This window comes from Crocuta crocuta, unplaced genomic scaffold, assembly GCF_008692635.1.
Source record: "Crocuta crocuta isolate KB4526 unplaced genomic scaffold, BGI_CrCroc_1.0 scaffold253, whole genome shotgun sequence".
NCBI lineage: Eukaryota > Metazoa > Chordata > Mammalia > Carnivora > Hyaenidae > Crocuta > Crocuta crocuta.
The window spans coordinates 1,664,074-1,688,954 of record NW_027529451.1 but is presented as its reverse complement, the minus strand read 5'-3'; the positions used below and the strand labels follow the sequence as shown (position 1 = coordinate 1,688,954).

Here is a 24,881-nt window from a genome sequence, read left to right as displayed (position 1 = left end):
AAAATTTTTTCAACCACCAGCATCAAAGTCTCATTTACTGATTCTATTTTTATAGCATTGATGGAAGTAATCCAGTTAGGCTGACATTTTTATAGAGGATAGTTTGACGTTCAAATAAGCCATGTTATTTCACCATCTTTATTTTCCTTATGGAAAAGATTGTTTTCTTCTGTAATGATTCGAACTGTGCTATCAAGTCCATGAAAATGTGTCTTGTAGGTTAGATTATGACTCTGAAAGATACATTTCAAGTGACGTAAAGGTCTTTGCCATAACCACAGTTGGAGTTTACAGATACACACCCCTTCTGATTTTTAATGCTGGTGTTAAATTTCTTAATGAGTCTAATCACAGAAAATGTGTCAAAAGGAAAGGGATGCTTGCCCTCACACATATGCTTGGGTTTCTGTTATCAGGAAACAAATGTCAAAATGTGATTGCATACAGGCTCACACACGTGCTTGTGCATGTGCTCACACTCACTCAAGTTTGGATCCCAGGGTGAACTTGGTGACACAGTGGTACTTAGAGCCAAATACTAAGCATATGTCGAAATTTGGTGTGATCACAACAGCAGAATGGTACGATATTGTTTCATTCAATATGATGCAGGAAGAGAAGCCAAATGACAGAAAATCATAAAACAAATGTCATTTACTTCTCAGGAGCATTCTGATTGAATAATTGTGAAAAAAATAAGACCAACTTGTTTCAGGCTGACTTTCTTGTCATTGGTAAATTAATAGATGTATTTCTGCTCTGTTAGAGAAAATAGGCTGATGAACCTTTAGTGGTTGAGATAGATTAGGTAAAATTGCCGATATTTGATGTCTCTGTCCTGTAGGTCAAAATATATCTATCATTTATCAAAAAATTATCATCAATAAATTTATATAGTTCATTTTGGCAGAATAATACTCACTGTATTCATTCTTATCCTCTTAGGATTTCTTTCTATTTTTTTTGAATTGTACAATTTATTTATTTTTTTTATAGTTTATTGTCAAGTTGGTTTACATATAACACCCAGTGCTCATCCCAACAAGTGCATTCCTGTATGCCCATCACCCCACTTCCCCTCTCCCCTATCTCCCCTCAGCCCAGTTTGTTCTCAGCATTCAAGAGTCTCTCATGGTTTGCCTCCCTCCCTCTCCCCAACTATTTTTCCCCTTCTTCTCCCACTTCATCCTAACTTCCTCCTAATCCACCTATATGTGCAAACATATGGTATCTGTCCTTCTCTGCCTGACTTACTTTGCTCAGCATAACACCTTCTAGTTCCATCCATGTTGCTACAGATGGCCAGATTTCATTCTTTCTCATTGCCATGTAGTATTCCATGGTATAAATATACCACATCTTGATCCATTCGTCAGTTGATGGACACTTAGGCTCTTTCCATGTTTTGGCTGTTGTTGAGAGTGCTGCTATGAACATTGGGGTACACGTGCCCCTATGCATCAGCACTCCTGTATCCCTTGGGTAAATTCCTAGCAGTGCTACTGCTGGGTCATAGGGGAGTTCTATTGTTAATTTTTTGAGGAACCTCCATACTGTTTACCAGAGGAACCTCCATACTGCTTATATTCCCACCAGCAGTGTAGGAGGGTGCCTGTTTCTCCACATCCTCACCAGCATCTAGAGTCTCCTGATTTGTTCATTTTAGCTACTCTGACCAACGTGAGGTGGTATCTCAGTGTGGTTTTGATTTGTATTTCCCTGATGATGAGGGATGGTGAGCATCGTTTCATGTGTCTGCTGGCCATCTGGATGTCCTCTTTGGAGAAGTGTCTGTTCATGTCTTCTGCCCATTTCTTCACTGATTTCTTTCTATTTTTTAAAGATGGTGTATTTTTAACCATGCAAAAAACTCATAGCTTTAATGATGTGCCTTACTGATACAAATAACTTGCATATGGGTCAAATATTTTTGATATGTTATTATCAGTGTATTCCCTTATGAGAACTAAGTATAGAATAGTTTTTCATCAATACCAAATTTCACCCAGAATGGGAATTAGAAATGTTTTAGGCTCCTTTGATATCTCTGGCTAATGGGCAAAAAAATAACCTCAGGGAAAAGTTAATGAGAGCCAAATGATAACTCCTTTAATAAATCCTCCTGTGTCATGTTAGAAAGTCATAGTTAGATGGAATGACCTATAGATTCATGGAATGGAAATGCCATTGGAATTATCCAGCCAAACAGAACCCAACTGTCCAGTAAGAGGGTCCAGATCTATCCACATGGATAGATTGTCAAGACATGTTGTATGTGATTTGCTCAAAGCACAGACTTTAGCAAATTATTTAATTCTTTTATAAATTAGGATATATTTGATATTACTTATCTAAAAATGCCTCACTAACTTAATAGCATTTCAAATCAGAAAGAAGTGCAGTTTCAGTTGGTGGGTCTAGTATTACATACATATCCCTTAGAGATACCCATGGAAATGAATCTTGCATGAAAACATAGCGGTGATGTTTCCCAGCAGAAAAAAATTCTTGCTCTGCAGTTGAGGCACTTCCCGCTAACTTTTCTACAATCAGCAGAGACTGCTGAAGCTGTAAGCCAAAAGTTGATGGTGTGTGTACATGGAATCAGCAAGGGGCCATAATCTTGAAGGACATTTCTGCAGGGCATGGGGAGGCCTGAGGAAATGTCTACACCATCACTATGGAATACATTTTTCATAACTGGATGCTTTAGAGCTCTTGGATTCTGTGTCTCCTCCCTGCCAACAGCACCCAATTACCACTGGCAAAGTTTTTTTCTCTGAGCTCAGTTTACTAAAGTGACCACAGTGTGAGAGTTGACCTTTTCTTTCTTCGGGCGTGTTAATATCGTGGATTAAGCTCCGTCATTGGTCTCAATCCAGTGGCTATTCCCATGGACCTAGGAGAAGTGTTAATTCAATGCTTATAAGAGAACCTCATCCTTTATCTACAAGTAGTTACTTAGAGGAGTGGGGGTCACTTCACGATTGCCCCTGTTTAACAAGAAATTAAGATCTAAATCTAACTCTGCTGTTGTTGTTGCTGTTTTTAACTGCCTGGTTATATGATAATGTTCTAGATTATTTAGTGGAGGAAACTTGTACTTGATCTTAATTCTGTGTACCCCTTTGTGACTTAAATTTGTATAAATCTTAACAGCTGTAAACTATTATGGGAATAGAAAAAAGATGTGGCTATTCCCATTCCTTTTTCTTTTATAGTACAGGGCAGTCCTAGCAAAGATGATACCAGAACCTTATAAATCAACGTTATAGATTGAAAAATCTCAAGTAATTTATGAGCAAATTCAGTCTAGCAAAACATAAAAACAATAACAAACCTCATCAAAATAGTTGATTCTTTAGGACACAAGAAGTTTTACTATTAAAGAAAACTGATTTTGTTATATAAATCATCTTATTAATAAGTTAAATGAGAAAAATTGTATCATGTCAGAAATGTTCAGAAAGTACTTGATTTAATATACATTGTCAATGAAAACTCTCAACAAAAGAGACATAGAAGCCTATTTCCTTAGAATGATAAAGATTATTTATTTGAAACAAAGAAGTTTTTCAGTTACAAAATTCTATGTGTATTTTCATTAAAATGAGAAACAAGAGGATTACAAATTTATTGATTATGTGTATAAAAATCTAGCAAATATAGTGAAAAGGAAAAAGTTAGATAAGGTGATTATTAGAAAGAGGATGTAAAAAAAGTCACCATTTGTCTATGTTGAAAATTTAAGAGAATCAACTGAAAATAAAAGCTATTAGAATGGTCAAGAAGTTAGTTTCACAAAATTTTTCTCTGCAGTACTTATAAATATTAATACACAAGATAAAGTACTTATTGCCATAATCAATTAAAAAATAAACAAAAAACCCAGATATGACAACAGCAACCCTAAAATGAAAAATAACTAGGAATAAATATAAAAATAAATATATAAGACTTTCATGGAAAAAAATATATAAAATAACTTACAAAAAGATGAGATTTAACAAGGAGATATTCTCTATTCCTCAACAAAAGAAATCAATATTTTAGACATTAAATTCTCCCCAATGTAATCTAACGATCTAATGCATCTGAAATCAGAATCATCAAGGGATTCTTTCAATAATATGACAAAATAATTTAAAAATTCATGCAAAATATATTGAAAAGCAAAACTAGCGAGTAACTTATTTAAAAATCAATACTCCCAAAGGTTAAGAACAATTATATCGAAAGAAAAGATCTGATCGAGTTTCAACATACAATGTAATACCTATGCAATGAAAAAAAAATCACAAACAAAATTAAAAGACCATAAGCATGATGGGAAAACATCTGCAGGACAAAAATTTTTTTAAATATATAAAGCAGTCTTACAATTATGAAGGAAAGCGACAGTATTCCTATAGAGTTCACAAGACCAGGGACACCTGGGTGGCTCAATTGGTTAAGTATCTGACTTCAGCTCCTGTCATGATCTTAGGATTTGTTTGGTGGGTTTGAGCCCTGCACTCTCACCACAGAGCCCCCTTCGGATCCTCTGTCCCTCTCTCTCTCTGCTCCTCCCCCACTTGCATACTCACAAGCTCTCTCTCTCTCTCTCTCAAAAATAAATAAACATTGAAAAAAAGAAGAAGAAGAATTCACAAGAATTTTTTTCACAAGAGGCCAGCAAACCTCTTCTGTAAAGGACAAATAGTAAATACTTTAGGCTTTGCAGACACCAATCTCGGTTACAACTACTCAACTCTCCTCTTGTAGGACAAAAGAAGCCATAGGCCGTGCATAAAGAAATAGGTATGACTGTATTCCAATAAAACTTTACTTACAAAAACAGAAAGTGGGACAAAGTGGGCCCACAGACCACAGTGTGCCAACGCCTGCAATAGACCTTTTTGTTCACAGCTATAGTCCAGGTATACCTAGAAGTAAGCGTGGTGTATATAAGATGCTGAACAAATATATGTTGAATGAACAAGTAAATAAATGAATAGCAATAGGACAACACGCAAATTAAAATCAACAGTAAAATATATAAAATTGGTCAAACTCACACGATGAAAGAGGGACAAATTAAAATCATGACGTAACAATTTCTTACTCTCAAATTCACAAGGCATGTTTGTTTCTTTAATGATAATTCATAGGTTTGGTAAGAATATAGGCTCATGCATATCCTCACATGCTGCTGGTAGGCATTTTCACTCTTTTGTCCTTAGTTACAAACATAGAGAAAAGTGTCGAAAATAATATAACAGATTTGTACATCTTCTCCCTCCACGGAGAGTTTTCAAATTGGTTGGGTTCATTCTTAAAAGTTATTGAGAACTCCAAAGGATTTTTGTCAGTTAATATTTGGGATGTTTACCGCATTAGAAATTAAAACAGAAAATTTTAAATATTTGTAATTCACTTAAAAGAGCAATAATAAACTCTTTACATGTCAACATAAGTAATATTTTTATGACAACTACATTTTCCAAGGAAAAAAGTTACTGAGAGGTGTGGCATCATTTTGCATTTTTGCAAATCTCTTTAATGTCTTGCCTAAAGACATCAACCGGATTCTTGTACCTGCCTCTGATTTCATTGTGTTGTGCTATGCTTTCTTTCTGAAGAATATGAAGAAAATCAATCTTTAAGCCGTTACGTAGTTGGGAAAGGGAAGGGTATTTTAATAGCCTTTTGTGATAACCACAAATTCTGCTTTGATAGTATACCAAAAAATGCAACGAGCGGTAGTTTCTAAACAGGCAGTTGAAATGTGTAATCTAAACCCATTATCACTGAACTTTTTGTACTTTATTACATTAAAATCTATTCATTTATCTTGCACTTGAAGTGGCTCTTTTTCCCATTCATGGTCTTGTAACATCACTCACTGACCACTTAGAAAATAGTTGTTTGCTGGGTAATGCACATCTTGCAGATGTAGTTATATTTTGTTATACAGTATTCAAGATTCCATTTACTACATCTCCGATGATCTCAGAGAAGTCTTTAGGTATTAGGAATCTGTCAAGCACTCAATGGTGGATATAAGTTTTCCAAAATTCTATTTTTCATTTGAAAGGGGAAAATCTTATCGTTAACAAAAAAATACTGTCAGTCATTTTCTTTGAAGTAGCAGGCTCTTCATCCACTGTTGAGAAAAAGTCAGCCAAACACCCAAGTCTAAATAACCATAAGTTGCCTCTTAACCTTTCAAGCAAAAATGATGTTCTATGAAGAAAGCAGGTAGTTCAGTTCACAATTCAATGATCATACTTTCACATGCAACAGAAGTGCTGTATTCACACTATTTTGTCACTCAGTATTTTATTTAAAAAGTGCCCAAGTGTTGAGATTTAATTAATTCATCTTTATTGCCTCATTAAGGACAATCTTGAGTGAAGCCGGCTTGTTTGGTTTTGGTAAGCCTGAAGTGTGCACCGTGTGGAAGGCACAGTGGCTACTCACACATTTGATGCTGGTGCCTTGATCCAGGCCAAGTTGCCAGTTCCATCCACCACTGGTTTTGCACCTTCAGTGCAAATATCAACCTGGTGGAAAAGACAAATAATTTTAAAATTTTACATAAATAATTCCTTTCGATATGTATGCTTTGACCAAGATTTTTTCCTGGTAACGTTATGCCATTATGTTTTTGAGACAGATGTAGACTGATAGAGATAGATCCAGTTCATATATTTTAACTGGTGTATTATATTTGTCTCTTTGTTCCTCTGTGGATAGATATTTAGATGATTTTAAACTTTTACTATCGTGAAAGAGTCACTCTAGGTTGTATTCCATCATGTGGACTTCCCAGGTCTAAAAGTAGGCATCTACTGAGTTTTCCACATCTAGATTGCCAAATTGTCTTTAACATGGCTTTGCCAATTTACAAGCTAGTATGATTCTTAACTGGTACTCTTTTTCTAGGGCCAGTTTGGCAATGTGTGTTGAGCACTCCAAGGGAAGACCAGTTTTGAACCAGAAATTCCAATTCTAAGACTTGACTGTGAGGGTCATTTGTCCAGGAATGAGTACAAAAATATTTTTTTTACAAAGTTGCTTATGAGTATTTATAAAGCAGAAAATCTAGACTAAAGCTTCTAGATGCTTAATAATAGGCACTGAGTGTGATGTGGAAACTAATTTGACAATAAACTATTTGTGTAAAAAAAAATAATAGGTGACAAGTTAAAAATATACTGTGGTACCACTTCATGTATATTATGTAATCATTTTATATCCTAATTTTGTTTAATCAATATTTCTTATTTTATATAACTGTCAAAATGAGTGATGGAAGTACAGGTAATTGTTTCTTTTCCTCTTTGTGTGTATGTTTTTAAAATTATCTTGTGTTATTGAGAATATATTAGTACAGAAGGAAAGGGGCGGGAGGACAGACAGATGGATTAGAGCATGATGTACTTTGAAACCTCATCCCAAACTAAGTTTCAAGTGAGGCCAAACAAGTAGAATAATAGTAGAACAAATTTGACACAGCATAGGATCGATTTTTAAAGCCTTCTACAAGCCCCAGAGATTTTGGTTTGGTGGGTCTGAGGATCACTGAATCCCTGAAATGCATAAACCTCACACCTTAAGAAATACTAATTGAGAAGCCGTAGCTAATTCCATCTGACTTGCCTGCATTGATGAAAAATAAGGAGTCTTGTCATTATTAATATCTGGCAGGCAGAAGAGGCAAGCAGTGCCTGGGCGGGGAGGGGGGAGCCGGGTTCTGGTGGTGCCTCTCCTCTTGGAGGCTGGAAGCTGAAGGCAGGAGCTTCTGCAGCCACATCTTGGGGCAGGAAAGAGCTCTCTTTACTGCAGACCTGCCCCAGACTTTGCTTTCTTCTCCTTGGCGTTGGCAGCCTGCCCTGAAGCAGACAAGGTCAAGTCTGCAGGTGGTGGCTCCAGGTGTTCCTCCTCACTTCTTTCCCATCCCTCTTTCCTCTGTTCTCTGGCATTTGAGTCACTTCCTCTGCAAATCTGAGCATCAGAATCTTTGGGTGCGCTTGTTAAAACACTTATTCCTGGCCCCCAACCCAGATCTTCGGATACCATAGGTGGCATTTGTAATAAGCTCCCAGGTGATAAAGCTCTGGCCTGTGGACTACACTGAGGTAGAGACAATAAATAGACTCACCCAAGAGAGCCAGCCAGAGACTCAGGAGCTGAACAATAAAGTGTTATTCATTAAGATTCCCATCAGATGGCCATTTAGAAATGCAGATGTTGATGCAGTAGTAGTAACAGCATTAGTAATGGGAGTGGTAATAAGAAAGGCAGCAGTAATAATAGAAATAGTAATAATAGGAAGATTAATAATGAAATCACACGGATAAATAACTAACGACCATTTTTCTTCCAATGTTTTGATGAAAGTCTTGAACATGGTCTTGCCAGAACAGAGACAAGATTTCAGATGCAAAAGTGTTATGAAATCACAAATTTTTAAAAATGTCTCTTTAAATTGGATGTGTTACATTTTTAGTGAAAGCAAGGTCTTTAAAACCATGCCAGACCTTATGATCCAGAAAAAGCTGTTTCTTTTCCTCCTGCAGGGTAGTATTTATCTTTGGTTAATAGATTCAGCCAAGCCATTTTTATAGCCTCACATGTTATCAAAAGTGTTTTCATTTCTCAATCTAACTACTCCCTTTCTCAACCTATTGCATTAATTCTGCCTTTTGCGGCCAAGTATAAACTGAAGTCTAGATAAAAGGGATTTTTTTAAAACCCCATTTGTGTTTTTCCTTTTTGTGTTAAATTATAAATACGGTAATTGGCGGTTAATGAGATGTAAGTGCTGTAGCCTCAAACTCTTTGGGTTACTCATGTCTCTGCACCATTTTCATCCGGCCCTCATTTTCCACACACCAGACCTATAATTATGCCAAAATTTATCCAAGCCAAAGAATATTTTGTTTTTCCCTGTTGCTACCTACAGACCGTAAAGCTATGGAATGCGTTGGACCAGCAAAACTAATTTTAATCCCCCCAGTAAAAATTCTGAGGGGCAATTCCATAAGATATTAAAGGTGTGTGAATCATAGATTGCAGAGATCACTGAGGCATCTAGAAAGCATCTGATCTAGCTGTTTGGCTTTAGTATCAACCCCATTTAGCAGATGAATTAGCCAGGGCTAACAAATGAAATAAATGTGAAGCTGGGATTTGAACTAGAGATCTATCTGGTACTAATACCTGTGCCTGGTCGAGGGGGGTTGGCAGCTGTCTTTTGCCTCTCTGAACAGTGTTTTTTTTTATTGCATCATGCTGTTGCCAGCCTACCTTGAACTCTTTCATCACCTGGTTGGATGTTTTTCATAAGCTTTTAAGGCTTCCTTTATATGTGATTTGTACAGAATCGTTTAACGACAGTGTCCTTGCAACAGATATTTTGATGTACCAAATTTACACATGCACCTGAGCAAGAAAGACACATGCATCATGTTTTGTATTAAAAAAAAAAAAAACAAACTCCAGGCCTCATGTTTATGTTGAAAATGTCAGTCTTTGTTTCCACTCAAGTGCTAGTCTTTCTAAAAATGTCCCTCACATTGAAGGACATCCAAAAGGCAGTAACTTATTAGAACCTTGGGTTCAGATTACAAATGGGTTTGGCTAGCTCAGTGTTAAAGTTCAAATTATCTCGGAATTGTTTTAAATATTTGTACAAGAACACTGATTCGTTTACTAACGTGTGGCCTCATAACCATCCACTAAAAACCACCTTGGTCTGCTATCATTAACTCCAAGGGGTCAAGTGAGCTCTTGGCAAAGGTAATTTGCTTCGGTGTCTGAAACTGTCATATGTCTTTTCCCTAGGACGTGGAAGAGTTGACTCAGAAAAGGAATTTGAAACAGAGTTTCAGACCGCATTTCATTATTTGTACAGAAGAGTTGAAGAGGAAGTTCTGATGAGGTAATGTCCTCCCCTCTGTGCCCCCTTTTTTGTAGTTAGTATTTCCTAATTATTTACACTTAAACTGGAGACTGGTAGCCTGGTGTACGGGAAGGAATGTCCGTGTGCGAGTCAGGATACCTGGGATTTAGTGCTGGCTCTGTCGGTCAACTCATGGCCTTAGACAAGTCATTTCATTTCTCTGGGTGTTGGTTTCTATAAATGAGATGGTGACGCAAGGTCATTCCTAAGCTGTAGAGTCCGTACATATGTGTGTTCTGCCAAGAGAAGCTAGACTAGCTGGAAGACAACAGACCCGGGTACAGGTGTCCCTGTTTCTAACCCACTGGCCGGGATGGCTGCATGGACGGCAACCTGTGCGTAGTTTAGTTAGAGTCTTGCTGTTACCGTCTTGAAATTCTTCCCAATTTTTGAACAAGAGCCCTGCATTGTCATTTTGTTCAGGACCAAATTATGTAACAGTTTCCGCCTTTTGATAATATGTTCCTCACCATTGTGTCCATCAGCTGAAAGAAGGAGTCATAACTTCAAGTTGGTAATTTTTGCCACCAGTGTACCTTTTGCATAGACTGGGGGGAGCGAAACGTTGGCAAAAATGTATCTGTGGAATCTTTTGGTTATTTTCAATGACCTGACTTTTTGTTGGTCTACATTTTCCTCTTGCCCTACCTTGTCCCGAGGACGGACATTATGCTCTTCTGAGTGGCTCTTTGAACTTCTGATTTCCTCTCTCTTCACAGGTAAACTGTGCATGTAGGCTTCTGTGAGTCATATTTTGGCATCTTTGTAAAGTAGTTTTCAATCCCATTTTTTAACAGATAAAAGTTAATTACTGGTAATCATCACTAGGTATTTTCACCCAGCACCATTCTGACCACTGCTCCGTCATCAGTTATAGTACAATACAGAGAAGGATACCTGTGGCTTTGAATTATCATTTTGTTGTCACTCATTATGTTTCTGGAGAAGCTACCACTACAATAGCATGACCGAAGAGAGAGGTGACGAGAGAGATGACTTCTCTACCAGCAACTTGCTTTCTGTTGACCAAATGAGCTCTCCTTCACCTTTGAAAGTAGAATTGCTGTCAATTCAAGTAGGATTGATGAGAGGTCAATTCTTTATGAAAAGAGATCTGCCAAATGCGCTAAAATTAAAATGCACATTCAAGTAGTGGCCAGCTTCATTGTGCCCATTAACCTTGATAAAAATTACTCTGTGATTGCAAGCAACATGTGCTTTTGTGTTTTAGTCATTATTGTGTGCCAAAGGATGACCAAGCAAAAGAGACAGAGGAAAGTGTTTCTGTGTACTAGTTGATGGCTGGATGCGGTTTTACATTATGAATTTACTTTCAAATATGTAGAGCAAATCTCTAAGCAACGAAATGACCAATTTACATATCACATCCAAGATTAATAAATTGCTTTGATGGGTCATTCTCGAGTGTCTCTTTTCAAAGCATCAAAAATGCCACACCAATGCTCAAACACTATTCTTTTCTCTTATAAATCCAACATTCATAATCTCCCAAAATGCTATCTTTTTTGCCCTCAATAAGTTCTACTGACTTAAAACTTGATGGCAGCTTTTAATTAATATTAACAGTGTCTAAATGTTTAAAAATATTCAGCTAGACTTTTTCCTTCATAGAACCGAATGCGACTGTCTCTATGTTGAATTCTTTTCTCTTTTTTTTCAAGTTTTTATTTAGATTGCAGTTAGTTAACATACGGTGTGATGTTAGTTTCAGGTGCACAATATAGTGATTCAACACTTTCATGTATCACCCAGTACTCATCACTACCTATATTAAATTCTAATTGCTGCTCTGACTCCTGACTTCTAGATTGGAGAATGTGTCATTTTTATTTTTAAACCATATAAACGTGTGTTTTGATTAATAGTTATGCTTAAGAATAGGAAAGAAACAACTGATACATTTTTATTTTTTCTTTACTTTTTCTTTTTTCTTTTTATAGTTTATTGTCAACTTGGTTTCCATATAACACCCAGTGCTCATCCCATCAAGTGCCTTCCTCCACGCCCATCACCCCCGTCCCTTCTCCCCCACCCCCATCAGCCCTCAGTTTGTTCTCAGTATTCAAGAGTTTCTCATAGTTTGCCTACCTCCCTCTCCCCAACTATTTTTTCCCCTTCCCTTCCCCCATGGTCCTCTGTTAAGTTTCTCCTGATCCACTTATGAGTGAAAACATATGGTATCTGTCTTTCTCTGTCTGACTTACTTCCCTTAGCATAACAGCCTCGAGTTCCATCCACGTTGCTACATATGGCCAGATTCATTCTTTCTCATTTCCATGTAGTATTCCTTTGTATAGATAAACCACATCTTCTTGATCCATTCATCAGTTGATGGACATTTAGGCTCTTTTCATGATCTGGCTATTGTTGAGAGTGCTGCTATGAACATTGGGGTACATGTACCCCTATTCACAACTGATACATTTTTAAAGGGAATGCAACTGGTCATCCAACAGTACCGATAACAAGCAAAACAGCAGTCCCAGGTTCCATTGATAAGTTCCTTCCATCCACTGCATTGAACTCTTCTAGCAATAAATTAACAGTTTTGAAACTGTGAGATTTTAGATGAAAAGGACCAAGGTGAAACTCTTCAAGTAATGAGGTCAATGGTTTAGTTCCATGCAGCCTATTTCAGAGCACCTTTTTGAACCCTGCTTTACAAAGATTCCAAAAATGAGACCCACAGATCACATATAGATCACCTATGAAGAAGAAGAAAAGCAGAAGTTCAAGTATCCACTGAGTAGAGTACAAGGTCCATCCTGGGTGACTTCCAGATGAGGGCACCCACTCAGTGTCTTCTTATAAATGTTGGTCTTTTCTGGAGAGTGACCTGAAAGGTGCCAATTAGCATCATAGTGATAACTCCTGGCAAGTGTCTAGGATGACATGTCATCCAACAGAACACTAGGCAGAAACATCTCTAAGGTAAAGTGAGTACTGTGGCATCTTACCCCTCAATGGGAAACTCAATGTTCCGACTTCTGGCTGCACCTTGGAATTGCCTGGCAAAGAAAGCAAAAAATACTGCGTCCTGCCCAGAGAGATTTGGGTGTAATTGGTTTAGGGTATGGTCTGGGCACTGGGATTTCAGAAGTCTTCCCAGGTGATTTTAAGGGGCAGCCAAAGCTAAGAACTGGGGTATGAAGTGAGATTTCTTTTTAAATATGTAACTGCTTAATGGAGATATAATTCACATACCATACTACTCACCCATATAATGTGTACAATTCACTGGTTTTTAGTACATACACAGAGTTGTGCCCCCATCACCACAGTCCATTTCATAACATTTCTATCACCCCAAAGACAAATCCATTAGCAGACACTTCCGATTTCTCCCCCACTCCTACCCCAGCCCTAGGCCACCACTAATCTACTTTCTGTCTCTACATTCCTGCCTAATCTAGACATTTCATGAAAATGGATCATATAACCTATGGCCTTTGGTGAATGACTTCAATCTCTTGGCATCATATTTTTGGGGTTCATATATATTAGACCATGTATCAGGACTTCATTTATTTGTATTGCCAAATAATATGCCATGGCATGGGTAATAACGTATTTTCCTTATCCATTCACCAGTTGGTAGATATTTGGGTTGTTCTAAATTTTGGCCATTATGAATAATGCTGCCAGAAACAGTTTGTATAAGTGTTTGTGTGCACATGTTTTCATTTCTCTTGGCTATTTATCTAGTAGAAGAATTGTTAGGTTATATGGTAATTCTATGTCTAACTTTTAAGGAACTGTCAGACTTTTCCAAAGTAGCTGTGCCATTTTCCCTTCCCATCGTCAGTATATGAGGGTTCCATTTTCTCCACATCCTTGTCAACGCTTTTTATCTACTTTTTGATGATAGCCATTCTAGTGATTATGAAATAGTATCTCTTTGTGTCTTTGATTTGCATTTCCCTCAAAGTTGAGCATCTTTTCATGTGCTTATTGTCCATTTGTAGATTATCTTGGGAGAAATGTGTGCTTTGATCCTTTGCCCATTTTCTAGTTGAGTTACTTGTTTTGTTCATTATTGACTTGTAAAAGTTCTTTATATGTTCTCGATATGAATTCTTTATAAGAAATATGATTTAAAAAGATTTTCTTCCTTTCTGTGGGTTGTCTTGTCACTGTCTTGAAAGTCCACTGAAGCAGAAAAGTTTTTAATTTTGATAAAGCCCAATTTATTGTTACTTTGTTGCCAGTGCTTTTGGAATTCTATCCAAAAAGGCTTTGCATGTATGTCAGCCAATTTGACAATAAATTATACTTAATAATGAAATGCAAAAAAAAGCAAAACAAAACAAAAGTCTTTGCATATCCCAAGGTAATGAAAATATCCTCCTACATTTTCTTCTAAGTGTTTTACAGTTTTAGCTCTTACATTTAAGTCTATAAACTACTTTGGTTAATTTTTCTGTACAGTGTGAGGAAAAGGTCCAAATATATTCTTTTGTATGTGAATATCCCAGGTCGAGTTTTTAAAACAATCTCCTCACTGATAGTTAGTGAACATTTTGCAGAAAGTCAGCTGTGTGATGAACTTCATGGGGCATGCCACATGAGGCATCTATACCAAAAATGAATTGCCACAGAGTTCCAGCTTCTTCCTGCTCTCCCCCAGGGATCCCATACACTGGTTGGATTTTTTTTTTCTTTTTAATGTTTGTTTATTTTTGAGACAGTGAGAGACAGAGACAGAATGCTAATGGGGGAGGGGGAGAAAGAGAGGGAGATACAGAATCGGAAGCAGGCTCCAGGCTCCCAGCTGTCAGCATAGAGCCCAATGCAGGGCTCAGACTCACAAACTGTGAGATCATGACCTGAGCTGAAGTCAGAGGCTTAACTGACTGAGCCATCCAGGTGCACCGACATTGGTTGAAACACACTTGGACCTACCAAAGAACACATTTACAAAGCCTCTGATCAGTATGCTAAGGNGAATGGTGAGAGGGGTGGGGGGGGGGTACTTGGAAATTAGATGAAGAGTAATATCAATCACTAAAGGTTTCTGAAGGAGTTGTGTTCACTTTTGTGTACTAATACACAAACACACACTTAAACTGCAGTGCGTGACCTGTAAGTCAGGAGATGCCTGGCTGAATGCCTTGATGCTATCGATGATGTTTCATTGCTTTGTATTCTTACCTATTTGAGTGAAAGAAAGAAGCTCCCTGAAACTTAAGAGTCAAATCACTTCCAAGAAGGTTATGCTATTGTCTTATTTGAAAGTGCTCAAGAAAACAGCAGAAGGCTCTTTGAGTGAAATGGCGTCCAAAGGAAAGGGGTATACCCATACCCAAAGTTCCGTGCTGCTGTAGCAAGGGGTGGCAGGCAGGACTGGGACAATTCCATCAGCAATTAGGGAAACCCCCATCTTCACGCCACCAGACTGAGAGTCCAAGGTTAAGAACAAGTTTCTTCCCTCCTTCAGCTCTAAAAGTGCTCATTCTTGTACAGGCAGGTTCATCCTCCACGAATCACCTCTGTGCACTTGTCCAGGGAGGCAACATGCATGACGAGTGTTTTTCCATACTCCTGAGCTTAAGGAAGGCATGTTAAAGTATGCTTTGGGGGGTCATATTGAAACTGACATCTTTTCCCATAAATCCCCCAGGCAAATATCTTTTTATCCCCATGAAGGAAGCAAGAAAAATGGGCACGGGATCTCATAGACCTGGATCCAAATCCTGACTCTACTATACACTCTGGGTAATTTTCAGTGAAGTATTTAACTTTCTTGAGCCTCATCTTTCTCTTTGGTGTTATGGGAATATAAAAATATCCATTAGTGATCATCATAAGATAATGTAAAAGCCTGCCTCAAGTTGGGAGTTAATATCTGTTAGTTCTCTTTCCCTTTCAATCCAAAGATGTAGTGGACTCCCGGTTTTAAAACTCATTTTTGGGGCCCTGAACCCAAAGAATTAAAAGGACCATTAGCCAAAATGAAGGTTGGATTTATGATTCGACAAGGCAGATCCCTCTCCTATATCATTCTGTTCTTCAGTGGTCGGAAAGCCCTTGTTTCTTAGCAAGGTAGAGGACCTCTCCTCATGGGGTCTTCCTGCCACCTGGGGAAAACATCACTACTGTCCATGACTTTGGTGATTCATCAGCATTCCAGCAAACTACCCAGCTGTTTGAAACAGCAGGTATTTATTTTCCTTGGTCCGAATATGCAAAGATGAAATGCAGCTGCCTGTTTTTGGAAAAGCTTTCTTGCTCTATGTCATCTGGTTAGGTTAAGCACTGGAATGTATTCTGACCTTGGTCTGCACACTGTCCTTTCCCAGGTGTCCCTAGAGCTTGTTTGATGCCGATATTGATGGGCCACAAAGCTAAAACTAAGCCGAGCTTCCCTAAGATGCTTTTTGGAGAGGTTTTAATTGTTCAGCAGGGGTATTTGCATGACTGTCAGTAGGAGGGAACATTTACTGTAACAGGGGTGTGAGGCCCTGGACAGAGGAAGTTATGATAAGGAAGCAGGGAACCTAGCCTGTTTCTGCAAGTGACGTGGGGTATGTAAACCTCTCTAACACTTCCATTGCCTCTGTGTGATCAGCAGAATGCTAATCTGTTCTCCCAGGAACCTCCCTGTAATGTCCTAAGCATCACTAGTAAAGAAGTCATGGCAGCACTTTGCCCCAAGAGCAGTGTATACATCCAGATAATGGCATCTGTATGATTTGTATTCCTATGGAATTCAGTTCAGTTGCTTTCTACAAAATTTTCAGAATCCCCTTAATGATGGTATGTCAAAAGTTGAGAACAGCATATTTAAGAACTATAAATGAGTAGGCATGAAAAGAAATAATAATTCAATGAGGAGTTTAGCATTTGTTTTTACTAGGCCACATTATCATATATGTCCTTTTTAGAAACTGTGTGAATATAAGTAGAGATATTAAAAAGTGGAATAAACTACTTACTCTCCACATCAAGAGAGGAGAACAGAGGTATATATAAATTCCAAGCAGTGTATGTTCCAAACCTCAAAATCCTTTTTTGGAATTTGGCCTGGAATATATAAATCTGGACATATAAGTACAAATGTTACTCATATAACTATAAATATGTAAAGCCTAAACTATTTGATTTTGAAATGCAGTCAGTTATAACTTAAGACACATTTAAATATACTCGCTTTCTGCTGGAGTTCAGCACATTCCCCTGGAAAAAATGTAGGACTTTATAATGGGAAAAAAGAAGCCATGGAGACTAATTTGAGGGTGATTTCTAGTTGATAATAAGTTTAACATTTTTTAGATGGAGAAGTCCATAGTGTTACTTTATTTTTTTTAATGTTTATTTATTTATTTTGAGAGAGACCAAGAAGGTGAGTGGGGGAAGGGCAGAGAGAGAATCCCAAGCAGGCTCCACGCTGTCAGCACAGAGCCCAATGTAGGACTTGATCTCACAAACTCTGAGATCACGACCTGAGCTGAAGTCAAGAGTTGGAGCCTTATCCAACTGAGCCACCTAAGTGCCCCACGGTGTTACTTTAGATTAAATCTAGAATTAATTCTCAATTAAATCTAGAGTTTACATTTGGGGGGAAAATAGCAAAACCTTCAATAAATTCAATAATATAGCATTATTGCTATATTAATTTCCCCAGATGTGGAGGAAATAAAAAGGGGGTTTCCAGTTTAAACAAAATCTTGTGCATGGCTGTAAGGATCAAGTGAAAAGATGCACATGAAAGTGCTTTGGAAAAGGCAACGTACTTAGCAGACTACGAGGAGGGGCCTCAGAGCAGGATGGTAAGGAGACTGGCTTTGCCAGATTGCCCAAATCCAATATGACTGCCCTTGTATGAATTCTCTGCACCCCAGTACCCACATCTGTAAAATAGGGATCATAATAATTGCCACTACTGCTGTGAAGAGAAATCAGGTAGCACACGTAAATTCTCAGGACAATGTCTGGCATATAGAAAGTGCTCCACTAATGTTGATAATGATGATGGGGAGATGATGCAAGTGTGTTTGGGGAAAATGAGAGTACAAGAGGACGAAGTATTTGTTTTTGAAAATGAGGGAATAACCAGCTGGATCCAGTCTGCTTAAAGAGGAGTAAATGGAATACTAGAAACTAATTCGGTTCAGAATTAGAATGGAAACGGATACCCAGTTCATAGATACATATTCTAGGTTGAGACAATTGTCTTTCTTAATACTCACAGAAGTATTATCAGCAGCACTTAACGTAATTTAAAAGTGAAATATTTTGGGGCGCCTGAGTGGCTTAGTCGGTTAAGCGTCCGACTTTCGCTTAGGTCATGATCTCGCGGTTCGTGGGTTCGAGCCCCGCGTCGGGCTCTGTGCTGACTGCCAGCTCAGAGCCTGGGGCCTGTTTCAGTCTGTGACTCCCTCTCTCTCTGACCCTCCCCTGTTCACGCTGTCTCTCTCTCTCTCCTAGAAATAAATAAGAAAAAAAACATTTAAAAAAAAAATAAATAAAAGTGAAATATTTTGAGCAGTTATTGCACATATACCATGGAGCCACAAAATTACAGTTTAAAAACAAACTTTAACAAGAATTTAATAGCGAGTATCACAGACATTATGAAATGATGATGTGGGATAATAAAAGTTTTATTGCCACAAATAGGGGATGACGGCATTATTCAAGAACGGTAGACAAAACAGCCTGACTCCAGAGAGAGAGGGACATCTCCCCACGAGACCTTTTTCTTTCCAGAGCAAAGCTGTATTTATTCTTTATGCTGTTGACCCAATTTTGCCACCCATTTTCTGAAAAAAATGGCCCAAAAATCCCTACTGGAAAGCCAGAGCCACCTGAGCCTTACCTTTTGATGGTTATGACCCATGTCACTAAGCAGTCGCATTGGCCCCCACACCACCCAAGAGGCTTCTCAAGGCCATCGTCTCTGCCCACTCACCTGCCTCACTTGCTTCATGGCTTCCTCTGCCTGGCTGAGGAGCACACCTGAACTCTGCCTTGGATGCCCCTTCCCTCCTTGCTGCCACAGACACAGGCTGGGCAAAATGGTCCCCACAGGCATTCATCTCTGCTTCTCTACCAGCTGAGGGAATTCGTCTGTGGGCTGTTTCAGATCTGCCACAATTATTCCAGCAACACTTGGCAAAAGCCCAGGCAGTGAGTTTTTCATGCTAAAAATGGAGAATTGGGGCCAATATTCTTACTATAATTTTCTTAATTCCAAGAGTTTAAAAATAAAAAATATACATATATATGTATGTATTCAGTAAAAGGATCGGGAAGCAGCTGGGCAGCCTGACTGAGAGGTTGGATAAAAACAGAGCAGCTGTGTTGGTCTTAAGCCTGAGCTGGCTGCATAACCCTTGATTTCTTTGAACTCTGGGCCTGAGGATTCCGTGCCGTAAAACAAAGCTAACAAGTGTTGAGTTATCTGATTTCTTGTGAGACGTAAAGAGGAGAGTTGATTGTTAAGCAGTTTGCAAATGGAAAGTATTGCAGAAATGCTTATAATAATAAAAGGCTTATTATAGCACATTCCCAGATTCTGGGACTTTTGTAATGGGAAGGACGGCACATGCAAGACCTAACACGTCTATCAAAGAGCTGGTGGATGTCTGCAAAAGTAAATACTCTATTATATGTGGTGATATCTCATATGCCGATCAACATAATAAGTCTAGCTGGCCAGCTGCTTTAGTTTAAGATAAGCAAAGCAAGCCTGAGAACATTTTAAAGCCATTTGCACACAGGTAGATACAGTTAAATTCTATTTCAGAGGGAGAGCAGGGATGAGGGGTGTCTCATGGCCCTTGGCATTTTCACATCACCTGATATAATAAAGTGCCTAGCATTCTATCTGTCATACAGTAACTGACCGATATGCCATCAGTTCTTTCCCTTTCTCCTAGCATTTTGTCCTCAGTGGGAGATGACTTGAGGAGAGGGTCATGGGAAGTTTTGAGTGCCAAGGGATGCAGTCTAAACAAAATCAGTAGGTTTGCTATACAAATGGAGCCTTGGGTCAATGTCTGTAGTTCCTTCCTTCCTACCAGACTGTCACCCTGTGTCATGCCTATGAAGACGTTTTTGACCTGTCGTTGGTTATCTTTTATTCAGCGAGTGCTATAAAAATCCCTGTTGATTCAGCTATATCCGTGATGGACATTGACAGCGTTCTAAGGTTGTGATTCCCTTTAGTGAACAGTGCTGGACAGATTCTTACTTGTTGAGTATTGCTTACTGCTCCAGCTATCTTTATAAACACTGCCAAAAGCCTTTAATCTTCTCTCAGTTGAGTGTATCTTTGGGGTTGTTTTGATTGTTAAAACCAACCTTTTGGCAGAGAGTGGAGGGAACAAGGAAAGGGGGATTGAGGTAGGAAGCAGTTTGCAGAAAGATCCTTGGAAAAGAAACCTTTTCGCCCTGCGTTACATTTTGCATTCCATTAGAGACAACGGGATTGAAAACAAAGCACAAATCTGGCTGAGAACCTGAAAGGCAAGTTTCAGCATGAGTGAATTTTTAACAGCCTCAAAGAGGGGGTTAAAATGAAATTCTGACAACCTTAACTACACTTTTTCTCAAAGTATTGCCATAAGGATAAAAGGTGAAATGTCAGCAGTCACCTATTATTCTGTCGAATGGCACTTGATAATTTTTCCTCCGTAGGAGCACTTGCCCTTTTATAGTTTTGACTCTGTGTTTTGACTGACTGCCCAAAGATCACAATGACTTAAAGCTGTTTGCCTGCACTTGGGCAGCACAGCCAGGACCGGTTCTGCCTTGCCAGACCCTCTGGGGGTTTGCTGTTGGTGGCTTCCGCCAAACAAATGAGGCCTGTGATGTGCACTATTTACTGCCCCTGGTTTTTAAACCACTTCAATAACCTGTCTTCCTCCTGAAGCTTTAGAAACACACTGATGGTCATGTCTTCTTTTTTTTTTTTAAATGTTTTATTTATTTCTAGGAGAGAGAGAGAGAGACAGCGTGAGCAGGGAAGGGTCAGAGAGAGGGAGTGACAGACTCTGAAACAGGCTCCAGGCTCTGAGCTGGCAGTCAGCACAGACCCCGACGCGGGGCTCGAACCCACGAACCGTGAGATCATGACCCAAGCGAAAGTCGGACGCTTAACCGACTAAGCCACCCAGGCGCCCCTCTGATGGTCATGTCTTCTGAACGGGAGAGCCCAACTTCTTTCTGTGTGTCAGGAAAACATCTTCATACATCAGCGTGACACAGAGGCTCCTTCAGAATATTCTAGAAAAAAGATACTGCTTACCACAGAGTGGTGAAGGGGTCCTCCACTTAATTCTCTTTGCGGAACATGCATGCTTTGAACAACTGCTGTGTTCACCAACCTGGGGGCATCTGCTGGGGGCAAGCTACCAAGGTGACAATTACACAAACCCAGCCTGCAATAAGCCTTATATTTTGTAGGAAAAGTCAGAGGAGAGTTATAAGTTATTGAGGGAAGTAGGCTGACCAAGGAGGTAGCCCACTGGGTGCTTAGAAACCAGAATATTAGAATCGGTTAGGACCCGGGGCGCCTGGGTGGCTTAGTCGGTTAAGCGTCCGACTTTTGCCTAGGTCATGATCTCGCGGTTCGTGGGTTCGAGCCACTGAGCTACCTACTTTAACAAAATATATTCTCTGCATTGCAAGCAATTTGGTATTTAGTGGGCAATGCCGATGCATAGGTGCTGTTCCAGGTCACAGGTTGTCTTGGAAAGCCACTTGGATTAAATCTGTAGTTAGAAACAATGATAATAATCTTGGTGAACAACAACTCACCAGGGCAATGTCAACCGGGCCAGAGAGCATCAGATTATAAAATGCATTAAGAAGGTAGTCTCTGCAAGATCTGGTGCATATTATTACCAAAAGTGTAGAGTGAGGAAGTGAGGACCCTAACGCCTTGTCCAGGTTGCAGGCTTACACATGATTGTAGAATGGGAAGATGTGAACGAATGATGGGATAACTAGAGAGAAAAATGCAAAGCACGAGGCATAAGCTACCGATAAAGTAAGACGTAGTTTAGTGCTTAATAACTGTTTATGGAATTGATTCCTCCTTGTGAAGTAAGGCAGGCAGTCATTAATAACTCTTACATCTGTCATATTTTGATAACTGTAATTAGAGCCATGGACAGTGCACTATGAAAAGACAAAGGGGAAGAAGGCATTAATTCCAAACGATGCGATGTAAGATCTTCTGGAAGTCGGCTAATAATGATGATGATAACAATAGCTAATATGAATCACTGTTAAGTACTGAGGACTGTTAAGTGCCTTTTATATCTTAACTCATTTGGGCTTTTCCACAATCCTATAATATCGATACTATTACCATCCTCTCTGTATAGAGATGAGTAAACTGAGATTCTCAGAAACATTAAGCAATTTACTTGAGACTTGATCAGAAGAAAGTGGTGGCCCTGGAATTTGAACTCGGGTTATCTGAAGCCAAAGTCTGCTGTCTTATCACAAAAGTAGACTATCTGAAATGGACCTGGAAATAAACATGGGAGAGCAGAGCATTCCAACTGAAGGGAACCATTTTTCAAAGGTCTGATGATATTTCAAGTTGGAGGGGTGGGGGAGGGGAGAAATGCGTGAGGTATGACCAAACATGAGGTACAGGGGTGGGTGCGTGGTTTGAAGTTTAAATTTGGGAAATTAGATGAAATTGTGTTGCTCAGTGGCCTTAAATACCAAACTGAGCAGTTAGGGTTGTGGGAGGGGAGGTGGTGAGATCTGTATTCAGAAACAATAACACTGTGAAGGAGAGACAAATATGTGGACGTACTGGAGGCAGTGCTACAGAGGAGGAGGCCCCTGAATATTGTCCAGGCACTTTGTCCACAGGATGAGGACAGGGCAAATAGAAGGAATGGAAGGATGAAATGGGAAACAAAGGATTTGGTTAGTGCAATGGCTCAGGTTTTGAGTTTATGATGTCAGGAACACAGGACCAACATAAAGCTGGGTGCAGAGAGAACACAAGCTCACTTTCAGGTTGTAAGAATAGAAGTTCAGGCCTCAAGAGAGAGACTCTGTCGAGCAGAGAATTGGGAACCCCCACTTAGAGGTTCTGATGGACCCTGGAGCTTAGTTAGGGTGGGGTTGAGGTTGAGAAAAGGCACCCAGGCTGAGTAGCCTGAAAGTTCCCATATAAAGAGAGGGTGAAGGACGATGATTTTTAAACAGTCATATTGTACATCCTATGATTATATAAGAAATGAGCTGCTCCTGTAGCCACAGGCTATGAAAGAAATATGTGAACTTGTAGTTTTAGGGTAAGAGTTAATATTTTAAGATTGGGTAAAAAGTTTCAGGAGAAAAGTGAGCTTAACACATGAGAATTTATTGTGAAATTTCCTAGATGTTCAGCAGGCCAGTTCCATGTGGGAACATAGCCCCGGCTTCCCTTGAAGGGTGGTGAGGTCAGTTTGTTCCAAAGTCTCAATTGTTTGTTGGCTACTCAGTACATATATTTTCCTATTAAACCATCATATGATGCTATTGAATTCTGACTTGTTTAGAATAAGTGTAGATTATTACTTTGATTCTAATGCAGGATCCATTTTTATGATATGCAGTTCAAAATTCCCAACATTTAAAGGCATTTTATGTTGGATATAACAGAAAGAAGGAATTCCCCCAATATCTGAAGAGTGTGATGATACGACCAACCCATCTCTGCTCCTCCAGGACATACAAATGCTGTGTGTGTGTGTGTGTGTGTGTGTGTGTGTGTGTGTGTGTAAATTATAGTGTATTTTATTTTTGTCTGGGAATCATTTGATAATTTGGCTACTCCCCGAGACGTAAGTGAGAATGTCAAAGCCAAGAGTGGAAAGAAATTTCTGTTGCAGAAATTTTCAGCATAGTTTATTCTCCCAAGTAGCAGGCTTGCAGCCAGTTGTCTTTCCCTAATTATTAATAAAAACTCAGCACTTCAAATTACATTCTCATTCTCTACCAGTTATTAATAGAGCTCCATCTTTAGGACATCTGCAAGACATCATTTATAATAGAATTCTTGACATACCATAAAATTCCTATTAGACCTTAAAAATGACACAAAAAAGGTTGTGCCATTTTTCTTGGTAAAAAAAATTCTCTTCCCCAATGAAGCCTAACAGAAAAAATTATAGCTTTACTTAAATTTTATTTTAATCAAGGTATTACATGTATGCAGTCATAAATCATAAATCATATTAGTCACAAATCATAAGTGTATGGCTCCATGAAGTTTTACATATGTATATACCTGTGGAGCCACCAGCCACATCAAGTTACATCCAGGACCCAGGAGGCTTCCTTTCTCATTCCTCCTCTCTGTCAACTTCATGCCCCAAAGACAACCTCTATTCTGACTGACATCTATTGGTCTGCGATGCATGGGTTTTAAATGTAATACTTACACATCTATACATTCTGAACCGTATTTATTGGAGTGTGCTAGAATACTGGGAAGTACTCTTGACTTTTTTCCAGAGGTCACTTGTGTAAGAAGAACTCTTTCTATTCAAGTGACTAATCCTTGGGCTTTTGCAATCACCAATGCCACACTCTAATTATACTAAGGGTGAATAATACCAACGGTGGAAATTATACTAAGGGTGAATGGTTTTATGAAATTCTGCCCTCTAAAGGAAGTCATAGATTTTCACCCGTTTTCACAGAATCAAATCTCTACCAACTTCCGCTCTCCTTTCACTGTTCCCCTATGCCTACGCGTGCTGGTGGATATCATCTGAATGCAACTTCTTTGTATCCATCAAATAAAATTATATAGGATAGTATTGATAATACCTCATGACACTTCATCTCATAATCCTTATCTCTAACTGAAAGTTCTCCTGGTGATGATAATTTGCAACACATAAGGATGCAGAACTTGATAAATGACAATTCAAGAACATCCCTCTCATTT

The 24,881-nt window shown here is 38.9% G+C and overlaps 1 protein-coding gene across 1 annotated transcript in view; it reads left to right on the top strand.

The window, feature by feature from the left end:
• The window catches only part of THRB (thyroid hormone receptor beta), a 393,077-nt gene that overhangs the window by 85,442 nt on the left and 282,754 nt on the right, over window positions 1–24,881 (top strand). Inside the window, exon 2 of the mRNA XM_077760723.1 lies at window positions 9,832–9,928. The gene's annotated coding sequence lies outside the window, so the exon portion shown is untranslated. The remainder of the gene's footprint in view (window positions 1–9,831; window positions 9,929–24,881) is intronic.